The 8043-nt window shown below is 48.6% G+C and overlaps 1 protein-coding gene across 23 annotated transcripts in view; it reads right to left on the bottom strand.

Moving 5' to 3' along the window:
- The window catches only part of Ptk2 (protein tyrosine kinase 2), a 185246-nt gene extending 181754 nt beyond the window's left edge, over positions 1–3492 (bottom strand). For 13 of the 23 annotated variants that reach the window (XM_040736397.1, XM_040736396.1, XM_040736394.1 and 10 more), the window contains exons 1-2: positions 3368–3382; positions 2004–2079 (exon numbers count right to left, since the gene is read on the bottom strand). The gene's annotated coding sequence lies outside the window, so the exon portion shown is untranslated. Of the gene's footprint in view, positions 1–2003; positions 2080–3367 lie in introns of those variants that run through there. The other 10 variants (XM_040736391.1, XM_040736390.1, XM_040736389.1 and 7 more) reach the window with 5 other exon arrangements.
- Between the last annotated feature and the right edge of the window lie 4551 nt (positions 3493–8043).

An 8043-nucleotide genomic window follows, 5' to 3' on the forward strand; every position in this document is an offset into this window, starting at 1 on the left:
TGATATTTCAAAAGAAAGCAGTGACACACATGCGGGCCCAGTGACAAAATCACTCCCCTATTATAAGATCACATTCCAAGTACTATTCCAGCCATTTTTCAGCAATGGGACTATACACATCAGTGAGGTCTGCACAGAACTACTTTAATTAATGTTAAGGCTGGTAAGGAAACATCTTCATGACCATAAACTGTGCAACAACACTAGTGATGCTCCCCCAGGCTTCCAGGGCCATCAGTATACTCATGCAAGCTCTATTTCCCACTTCCAAGAGTGTGCTGGCAAATTAGACACAACAACAGCAGTTAAATTCCACTCAAACTGAAAGCTGAACCACAGATTTCTCCACATTGTAATCCCATACTAGAACCCAGTACAAATGAAATTTTTAAATATTACAGATTATAGGCTTTATAATCACAACGACTTTAAGGAGTTCTGAATACAATCTGCCACAATTCCTAGAAATTAGTACCAGAAACTGGGATATATAAATTTAATTTCTTCTGCACAAGGCTGTCTTGCTTTTCACAGTCACAATATAAAATAAACTTCTGCCAAAATGATGTAAAGAAACAAAGTCAAAAAAGATCAAATATCCACTATTAGTGCAGTTCAGAGACAGTGGTCAAACACATCTTCTCAACGTAGTCTAGTGAGACACTTCAGTGCGCCTCAGAACCAGAGGAGCCTGCAGGCACGGGGCTTAGTGCCTGACAAGTAGCTACACTCTTAAGCAGCCTAGAGTGTATCACCACAGTCACTTAATTTGCCCACCTTTTAAATTTCTTGCATCTTAGGTAAATTCTAAAGGAATCAGTAAAAGTCCTCAAAGATCCCAACAGCAATTTATTGCTGATAATCTTAGTGGGGAAATGGTAATGAAAATATGTACTCAGAAATTGTAGAAGCCAAGTTTTACAGCAAAGTTCACAGAAATCAAAATTGTCTGGTTATTTTGATCATTTACAGTGCTGGAGACCAAACCCAGGGCTTCATGAATGCTCTCTACCACTGGGCCACATTCCCTATCTGCTTCTCCAATTGTGATGACTACCAACAACAAAAATCACTTCAAATACTAATACAGCAAAACTTTACCCGTAGGCTGTGAGACGGCACCACAGGAAATAGCATCTGCCTGTATTTAAGCCTGGCAATCTGAGGTCAGTCTCCGGGACCCACAGAAAAGTGGAAGGCAAGTGAGTACACACAGTTCCCTCACCTCCACACCGGCACACACCAACCTGCACACACATCACACACAACTGATTTTAAACTTTTTGACTTTCAATGTGTCTGAAGTTTAAAACAAGAAATGAACTAGGTGAAAATTCACCTAAACTGAAAATGTCTAATCCAAACTAAAAAGATGTACACACTATACTAACATGTTGAGTCATATCTTTTGTAACTCAATTTTAATTATTCTCTCAAAATTAAGACACCATAAGGGAGAAGGGTTCACTTCAAAATTTCTATGAACAAATATCCTACTTCTCTTACACAAATTTACATCCCAAGAGTGTTTTCAGAATTAGTTTTACTGTATTATACAATGTAATATAAAATCCTTTCTTCCACAGGCTCAATAATCTTTAAAGCAACTAGCTTTAACACAACTGTCTTTTGGAGGGGACCTTAATGCCACCGATCATTTAGCACACAACTAATGAACTAACTCCCCAGCCCACAATTGTCTTTTGGATATTTCTCCAACTTCCTAGTGAGAAGAGTTATCTAACCAGCTCCAGAACAGGGTTTTGAGGACTGACGATTATGTAATTCCCAACAACAGGCTTAGAGCTCCAAACTACTTCATATACCGAGTGTCCTCGCTACAGCCTCCTCCCACTCTTCACCACTACAGCTGGGACTCCACCCCCAACACTTCCTCGTTTAGTGGGCTGCCAGCCTCAAAAACAGGAGGTCGCATCCACTCTAGGGGGTTTGCCCCAGCGCTTTCTGAACCACACCATGGATTCTGAGCCAAAAGGGCTTACCTGTCCGGGCATCCTCTTTGGATGATTCACAATGTACTGACAGCTGTGGCCCCTCCCAGACACAAGCCACCTTTTCCTGTAGATCATGAATAAATTGGATTAAATGACGATGTCCCAATAAAATTCTTTCCAGGAAAAATGTACTATTGCAGCCTTTTAATAAGTTCAAGTGTTCAGAGAAGGCCAGGGATTGGCCCACCTACAATAGCTACAAACATAAGACAACTGCACTCATAATGATAACTGGGATTCCTCGTCCTTGTCCTTAAAGTTTCCTGTTTGGACTGTTTAGGCTGGGGAAGTGGCTTAGTAGCCCAGCACTAGCCACACGAGAAGAAGCCCTGGATTCCAACCCCAGTAAAAATTCATGTTTAAATACCACATGGATGGAAATATTATCTATAGTGTACCTCCACAAAAAGTATGTAGCATGCTAATGTCACATGATTTCTTTTCACGTCTGCATCCACATACTTCCGTCCCAGGTCACTGCTCATTGACGTGTCTTTCAAGAGACATTTCATTCCTCACTTTATACACAGGCAAACAAGACAGACAGACAGACAGACAGACAGACACACACACACACACACACACACACACACACGATACACTGGTATTTCACTTCAAGTGGCAATAGCCTATTATCACAACTATGGTAAAGTTCCATTCTAATAGAAATGCCAGCGCTGGTCGAGATTTAAAACTCTTGCAGCGCCTTCAGCTCCAACCTACTTCAACCAGTCCCCATAACCACTACAGTATTGCTATTATCTTAGTCGCAATGCCAAACACCCAGCTGCAGTCTAACTATGCAAGAATGAGACACTGTTGAAACGGCTTTCAAAAAAAGCAACTTTCTCCTCAGTGCGATTCTCTACAAAAAAAACCCTACAATTAAACGGCACAAGCGCGCGCGCACTGACACCCTCGCTCCTCAGAGCGGGGCCACAAAAGCAGCCGGCGAGGACCGGCGGGGACAGGCAGCGCGCCGCGGAGGGGCTGGGTGGGGGCGGAGGGAACTTGGGCAGCACAATGACTCCGGGGTTCGTACGGTCGCCGGGAAGCCACGCGCCGGCTGCCCCGCACTCCGCCTGCCACCCCCCCTTTGTTTTTCGGCTTTCGGGCCTCCCGGGTCCCCGCCGCGCCCGCCCCCGCCGTACCGGACCCCGCGGCCTCCTCCCCCCTCCGCCCCCGGCCCCCGGCCCGCGGCCTCCTTAGCCCTCAGGGCCCGGCCACTCTGACGAGGAGCGAGGCCAGGGCGCGGCGGGGGCCGTGTCCGCCGAAGCCAGCACAGCGGCCCGCGCCGCCCTGAGCCCGCGCCTCCGCCACCGCGACCCCGTGGCCCCGCGACCCGCACTCACCGGCCGCCGCGGAGCGCGCGAGGCTGAGGCGAACAGGCGGCGGCGGGGCGGCGCCGGCACAGGCAGCCGCGCTCTCTCCCACGCGCACGCCCGGCGCACGGCGGTCCGGCCGGCGGCGGTAGCGGTGGCGGCGGGCTCGCGCCCTCAGGCCGTGCTGAGTCGGCGCGGACCCGCGCGTGCGCCGTGGCTAGGAGCGCGCGCCCACACCTCGCCGCGCGCGCGGCGCCTCGCCCTCAGCACGGAGCTCTGCGCAGGCGCGGCCCGCACTGCCGCGCCTGCGCAAAGGGAGGGCCGGCGCGCCCGGCTCCTGGGGAAGCGTAGAGTCTAGCTGTGCGGGCGTGGCGACGTCCGCGAGAAGAGCCGTTCCGGGATGACGCGGGGGGCCGGAGTGGCCCTAGCTGGGTCTGCGGGCTAACCCTGGGTCCCACATAGTCCCTCGGAGCTCTTCGGCCGCCCACACGCCCGCGCTGACCTTCTCCAGCCTTCACCGCTCCTAGAGAGGCTCATGATCCTACTGCGGAGGGGAAAACTGGGGTGGGGGGCATTTGCTCGATCTCGTTAGGAAGGCGATCGGAAGGACTGTTGAGAGCGCCTGGGGCCACACACGCTGCAGCTCCCTTCCCCTATCCCCTGTAGGTCGTAAGACCGGGAAAGCCTGCCTGGGACACTATGTGGACAAGAGGGCGCAAATTAGAGAGCCACTGTGCTGGCCAGTCTGCTGGGATGAGATCCTGCCCCGACGCGAGAGCCTGAATCAAGCAGGTGACGCTGGCCTTGTGAACTGCGCCTGGTTGCCTTGAGTTTTGTTTTCATGCGCAGGGACACTATGGAGAGCCTTAAGCAGGAAGTGGTGACTGATTTGTATTCTCAAGAAAAAAAAAAATCACTGGTAACCTTGCGGTATGGAATGAAACCAGAAGCGGGGAACTTTCCTTTTTAATGGTGTCGTTTTGATCTTCACCACAAGCCAATGAGCAAGCGAGACAGGCAGTGAAAGGTGAACAGGGAACCACCAACCATTACATTCCTGGTAGCTGTAATTTACTCGTAACAATCAGGTATAATAAAACTCTTTTGGTTGTCGAGATTTTGCCTCATTTTAGTGCTTTTTTATTGTTTGTGTGTTTGTTTTTGATGAAGTGCATTAAGCTTGGATTTGGGCTGGTAGTGTGGTTATGTTTGGGTTTTTGTTTTTCCAGGCTTATTTATATTATTGTGTGTGTGAGAGTGTTTTGCCTGAATGTACATAAGTGTATCACACGCTTGCTGGTGCACACAGAGGTCAGAAGAAGGTATTGTCACTCTTCTAAAGTTAAGGATAGTTATGTGCCAGGTCCTCTGCAAAAGCAATGAATATTCTTTAACCACTGAGCTATCTCTCTAGCTCCAATGTTTGAGAATGGCCTTGAACACCAAATCTTTTTACTTGCATCTCCCTGGTGCTGGGATTACAGGTTGTGTCACTATACCAAGCCTATGGTATTTATCTGGTGTTTAAAATTATAAGGGATGTGTCTCTGCATCAACTCAGGGTCCTTGTACTTCTTGTTCACCCTGTCTTAGTTGTCCCTCATGTCAGCTGACCACTTTGTCCTAGGAGCCACCCATTGCCCTGCCACCCTCCCATCCACGTTTCCCTACCGCTGACTCTGTTGTCTCCAAAGCTCCTACTGTTCACACCAGCTAACACTGCTCCTGTCTGTTTCTTGATTGGCTCTACTCTGAACTACTAGATTCATGGAGCATGGACTTTGTTTTGTTCACGCAGCCGTCCCTGGCACATAATAAATGTGTTGAGTGAGTGAATGAAGCTTTGCATGATGTAAAATGAGAGACTATTATCAGAAGAGTAGAGGAGACTGGAAGAAAGTGATGACACAGAAGAGTAAGCATCAAAAGTGTCTGTGAGGGCTGGGCATTGGTGGCGCACGCCTTTAATCCCAGCACTCAGGAGGCAGAGGCAGAGGCAGGCGGATCTCTGTGAGTTTGAGACCAGCCTGGTCTACAGAGTGAGTTCCAGGACAGCCTCCAAAACAATACAGAGAAACCCTGTCTCGAAAAACCAAAAAAAAAAAAAAAAAAAAAGTGTCCCTGAGGACAGATAGCACTCTGCGATAGACTAAAAGGGACCACCAAGTCTTTGACAGGCCTCCCAGGCAGAATCCAGTTTTCATGCCTTGAATCTGAACAGATCTCACCATTTGCTTTGACCAATAAGATGCATCATGGGTGATATAGTACAGATCACAGGCCATGCAACCTTCTTAACCCTGCCAAAGGGGCCACAGCTAGCCTCCTGACAACAAGCTGCTAGCCGCCAGGCTTGTGAGTGAGGCTGTGCGGAGTAACCAACCCCAGCCATTTGGTTAGCCAATATCCATCATGTGGGGTCTTCAGAGACCAGTGAAGTAATGTCCAGCTGAATCCAGTCCAAACCTCCAAATTGTGTCTTAGTTGCTTTGTGAAAACACCATGAGCAGGGCAACTTATAAAGGGTGGCAATGGGGCCTCCAGTTCCAGAGGGTTAGAGTCCGTGACCATCATGCCAAGGAACATGATGATAGAGCATTAGCTGAGAGCTTACCTCTTGATCCACGTGCAGAAGGGAGAGAGAGAGCTAACAGAGTGATGCTGTCCCCAATGACACAGTTCTAACAAGGCCACACCTCCTAATCCTTCCCAAACAATTCAACCAACTAATGACTAAGCATTCAACTATATGAGCCTTTGGAGGCCATTTTCATCTACAGCACAACAGTGAGCAAATAAGATATAAATTATTTTAAGCCCCCAGACTCTGAGGTAGTTCATTGCACAGCAATAGCTTGCTGAAGCAGTCCTCTTCATAGACTTACGATGACATCTAAAATTCATGTGCTTGAAGGCAGCTTTGATTATTCTTTTTAACAAATGAAACAGGGAAACGTGGGTGATGCAGATGAGACAGGAAAACACTCAAATGAAAAACCCCAGCCAAGGCAACCATAGGTTGTATGCCCTTATCTTCTTGACATACTTTGGACACCGAAGAGCCCAGGTGGAAGAATCAAGTGACTATGAGTTTTGACCCAAGTTCAGCTGCTCACATGGGCCCTGGGCATGTGACAGAATATCTGTATCTTTGAAATGGAACTTATACCTGCAGGGGACCACCTATTATCAGCACCATTCCACAGGTGTGAAAAGTGTATCTCAGGATAAAAATAGTGAGTCATGTAGCAAGCCTGCTTCCTTCCAGCTGCCTGCTTCCCTCTGCCTGGATAGTCAGCTTTGCTCAACCCACCCCCACTCTCACCCCTAGAGCTGTCTGCTGCATTCAGACCCCTTGCAAGAAAACCAAACAGCACAGCTTGGCTTCTCTCTTCCTGCATTGCGCCGGATGGGCCAACAGTGCCCTGGCGTAGGAAGCGCTCAGGAAGGGCTTCCTGTATTCTGACAGAGCAGCTGCACGGGCCCCCAAGCAGTTCCTCTTGAAAGGCCCACCACCCCCCACTCTCTCACAGCAGGGAAGCAGAAACAGACATTTAAAACTAGATGTGCACTGAGGAGGGCTGGGAGCTGACATGAAGGAGGGCACTGAGCCCATCACAGCACTGAACAGCCTGCAGATTTGCCCAAAGAAGCTGGAATAAGAGAAAATGAAACTAGGAACAGGTACAGGATCACAGTTTGGTCTAGTAATGGCCTGACGCAGGGGAGGCTGGCCCTTAATGTTGACAAACTAGGGAAAGGAGAGCAAGAAGCAGGGAGAGTGTGACCCAGCAGGACCTGGATTCCAGACCTACCTTCCTCACATGACCACCCAATGGACAGGCTGGTCACCTGTCCTGCTCCTCCTCTGTCTGTTGAAGGAGGAGAGTAGAAGTCTGCAAGCCCAGGGACTGGAGCTGGAAACTGTGAAGTTGCTGCAGCAGTTTGTAAGGAGCTTCTCTGTGGACTGACACCACACTCAGGCCCCGCAATGCTCCATGTATCTCGCCATAAGCGGCACCATGTTCCAAAGATTAGAAAACAAGAGGTAGGATTGGGAGGACCGCTCAGTCCGTAAAGTATCTGTCGTACCAGCAGGATGACCTGTGTTTAGCCCCTGTTATCCGAGTAAAAGCTGGGCGAGGTGGCTCCTCCTTTTAATTGCAGCACTGAGGAAGAAGACACGGGGGCATTCCCGGGGTGGGCTGGCCGGCCAGTCTAAGCTTACTTAAGATCCAGGACATGAGACAGCCTGTTTCAAAACACTAGGTGTCAATGCTTCGTGAATGACACCAGAGGTTGACCTCTGGCCTCCAGATGTATTTGCATGTACATGAACACACACAAAAACAAAATTAAAACTTGAGGTGAGTCTGTTCAGTATGTACACATCAGAACGGGGTTCCACCAAAGAAGGGTACACTAAGGGCAACGTGAGTAAGGACATGTTCTGGCCACGTGTGGTGACACACACCTTCAATCTCAGCACTCAGAAGACAGAGGAAGTAGATGCTTGTGATTCCAAGGCTAGCCTCGTCTACACAATGAGACCCTGTCTCAAAAAGAGAAAATACATTTTCCTCTGTTTATAAAATAAGAACCTACATCTTTTACAAACTTCTATTTAACAAAAGCTAAGTTAAACTATAATGTATGAGTAGCAAAATCGTATATTAAATATAGACAAGAATGGAGTTTTCTTTGAG

The sequence above is a fragment of the Mesocricetus auratus genome, unplaced genomic scaffold (genome assembly GCF_017639785.1).
Source record: "Mesocricetus auratus isolate SY011 unplaced genomic scaffold, BCM_Maur_2.0 Super-Scaffold_100055, whole genome shotgun sequence".
Taxonomy (NCBI): domain Eukaryota; kingdom Metazoa; phylum Chordata; class Mammalia; order Rodentia; family Cricetidae; genus Mesocricetus; species Mesocricetus auratus.